Source organism: Notolepis coatsorum (assembly GCF_963971535.1).
Source record: "Notolepis coatsorum genome assembly, chromosome: 19".
In the NCBI taxonomy this organism is placed as follows: Eukaryota; Metazoa; Chordata; class Actinopteri; order Aulopiformes; family Paralepididae; genus Notolepis; species Notolepis coatsorum.
The window spans coordinates 661235-664718 of NC_140183.1; positions in this window are offsets into that span (position 1 = coordinate 661235).

The following is a 3484-nucleotide window of genomic DNA, read 5'->3' on the forward strand; positions in this document are numbered from 1 at the left end:
TTGTCACTCTGTCTGTCTATGCTTCAGATGTTTTTTTATACAGAGATTGAGGCCCCGTTTAGACGGAAACGCTAGCAGGTGAATCCGCAAAAATATTTTTTCGGATGTGCCTTTCGTTTATACGGAAACAGCGTTTTTACGGGGTGAAACCGCAAAAAAGTGAGACTACCTTCCAGGGTGGAATTCCTAGAAACGCAAAAGCTTTGCGCTCTCGTCTAAACTGTAAAACCGTATAAATCTGTTAAAACGATGACGAAAGGGTTGTCACGGCTCTGGTCGCGCGTACTGCTTACGTCACAGGTAGCAGGTATGCGCCAGTAGCCGAGACGTAAACAAAGCAAGTATGTCTGACTATTATCAACGGAGATCACCTGAAGGCTACATTGGCAGTACTTTTAACCCTTTCACTGCCACACGACAGAAGGTTAACCCTTTACTATCACACAACCGGCTGTCGTGTGGCAGTGAAAGGGTTAAATACACAAGAATCTGTCCCGTGGACCCACTGTCTGAGTGACTCTGCTTTGGTCCAATCACATTCCCCATCCACAGTCTGCGAATCAGAGGCAGAGTAGGGCGGGTCTTCACAGCACGTCATGTGACATATGCGCCAATCGTGTGACAGCGGGGCTCCGTCGTTACAGCGTCGTCTGCACGGAGAATTCCACCCCAAAACGCTCGTCTAAACGTAAAATTAAAAGTGAAACCGCAAGATGACTTTTGCGGTTTCTGTTCACAAAACGCTCGTCTAAACGTAGCCTGAGAGAGAGAGAGAAAACCAGTTCATTATTTTCCCCGCGACAATTATTGTTCTCCCTTCGATTATTTTCGCGCAACCTCAGTTCATCACTACCTGGTCACCCTACTTCAGACAAACTTAGATCTCTTATTAAGAAGATTACAAATGTACAACACATTTCGTCGGACAAAACACTGGCTATATATGCTAGCAACATAAACAAACGATCTGACTTCATCTTGGGGCGAGTGGGAGTTCATGTTTAAGGAACAGGATGCTACTTTTACTTGGAAAACAGCGTCGCCCCGAACACATTCGAACAATTATAACGTTGCAGTGGTACAAACGTTCACATCTAGTAGTCTTTAGATGACTAAATATAGATGAATACTCATGACATTTGATATATATACTCTAAAATAAGTATGATTTCATATCACCTACCTTTCGACGTCAAAATCTGGTGGGGCTGTGAGGAAAGATCCAGAATGCCGCGCAAGATGGGGCGTGACCGAAGTTGGGTTTGGGCGTTCCCAGATAAAGAGGGTGACCGGGATTGGTTTACGTTCCGTTAATTCAATGGAGGAGGAAATGGTCTCAACTGAATTAGAGGAATCCGCCGATATGGTAATTAGAGACACAGACCCATTGATACTAACCCCTATTACTATAAAACAATGCTAAACACTGAAAAAAGCCATTTATAATGCATGTCCCCTTTAAGGTACAATGCAGCCAGAAAAAGTGACACCTTGGCGTTAGCACAGCATTTTCAAGTTTTACTTTTCTTCCCGTACATTCTCTACATTTGAACAAACAGTGAAAATCTATGGAAGGGATGAAACGGCAGTCAATGGCTACTTGATATCTCAACAGAAAAAAAAAACATGTTGACTATTACAATGTAGCCTATCAGGTATTAAATCCTATTGAGGCTAGAATGACATAGGTCTCACATTTCATCAACACGGATTTCGTCCTCTGAACAACCAACGAGTGAGATGAACAATGTGCCTTTACGTATCTTCCACCATTCATTAGATCAGATTGGACCCGGCCGACACCTTAAGAGAACGCAGAGTGGCGGCAGAGATGATAACATCACACATACGTTACATACGTTAAAGAATGGCTAAGTGTAACACACTCTGTGAATAAAACCTGACGCTATGATAATCACATTTAAATGCCCATTTATAATACAGCTCAGAGGATTTTGGTGGAATTTTAATCGCTTTCATGTGTCATATCCTTCGTGGTTATTATTAATTGCCCGGGCCATTAATAACAGGGCAGTAAATATTCATTACAACCCTCCATATCGTGACAAAAAGGCTCTGTCTGGCTAATTAAAAATGTATAAGGAGTAATGGTCCTTTATGAATAACTTAGCACACGCCCTCCATGGCCACAGCAACACAACGCTCGTGCACCGTGGCAGCTTGCTGGTCTCTCCACAGCCTGTTCTCTCCACAGCACTGTTCTCTCCACAGCACTGTTCTCTCCACAGCACTGGTCTCTCCACAGCCTGGTCTCTCCACAGCCTGTTCTCTCCACAGCACTGTTCTCTCCACAGCACTGTTCTCTCCACAGCACTGTTCTCTCCACAGCACTGTTCTCTCCACAGCACTGGTCTCTCCACAGCACTGTTCTCTCCACAGCACTGTTCTCTCCACAGCACTGTTCTTTCCACAGCACTGTTCTCTCCACAGCACTGTTCTCTCCACAGCACTGGTCTCTCCACAGCACTGTTCTCTCCACAGCACTGTTCTCTCCACAGCACTGTTCTCTCCACAGCACTGTTCTCTCCACAGCCTGTTCTCTCCACAGCCTGGTCTCTCCACAGCACTGTTTTTTCCACAGCACTGTTCTCTCCACAGCCTGGTCTCTCCACAGCACTGGTCTCTCCACAGCACTGTTCTCTCCACAGCACTGTTCTCTCCACAGCACTGTTCTCTCCACAGCACTGTTCTCTCCACAGCACTGTTCTCTCCACAGCACTGTTCTCTCCACAGCACTGTTCTCTCCACAGCACTGTTCTCTCCACAGCACTGTTCTCTCCACAGCACTGTTCTCTCCACAGCCTGGTCTCTCCACAGCACTGTTCTCTCCACAGCCTGTTCTCTCCACAGCACTGGTCTCTCCACAGCACTGTTCTCTCCACAGCACTGTTCTCTCCACAGCACTGTTCTCTCCACAGCACTGTTCTCTCCACAGCACTGTTCTCTCCACAGCACTGTTCTCTCCACAGCACTGGTCTCTCCACAGCACTGTTCTCTCCACAGCACTGTTCTCTCCACAGCACTGTTCTCTCCACAGCCTGGTCTCTCCACAGCACTGTTCTCTCCACAGCACTGTTCTCTCCACAGCCCTGTTCTCTCCACAGCACTGGTCTCTCCACAGCACTGTTCTCTCCACAGCACTGTTCTCTCCACAGCACTGGTCTCTCCACAGCACTGTTCTCTCCACAGCACTGTTCTCTCCACAGCACTGGTCTCTCCACAGCACTGTTCTCTCCACAGCACTGTTCTCTCCACAGCACTGGTCTCTCCACAGCACTGGTCTCTCCACAGCACTGTTCTCTCCACAGCACTGGCCATGTGGACACACAGAGAACCGAGGGCTCAGTTATCAGCGACGTTGGGTCATTGAAAAGCGATATACACAAAATAAATGAATTATTATTATTATTATCAGCTCCCGTATTTTAAATATCTCGAATAAACCCTGATTAAATTAATAAAT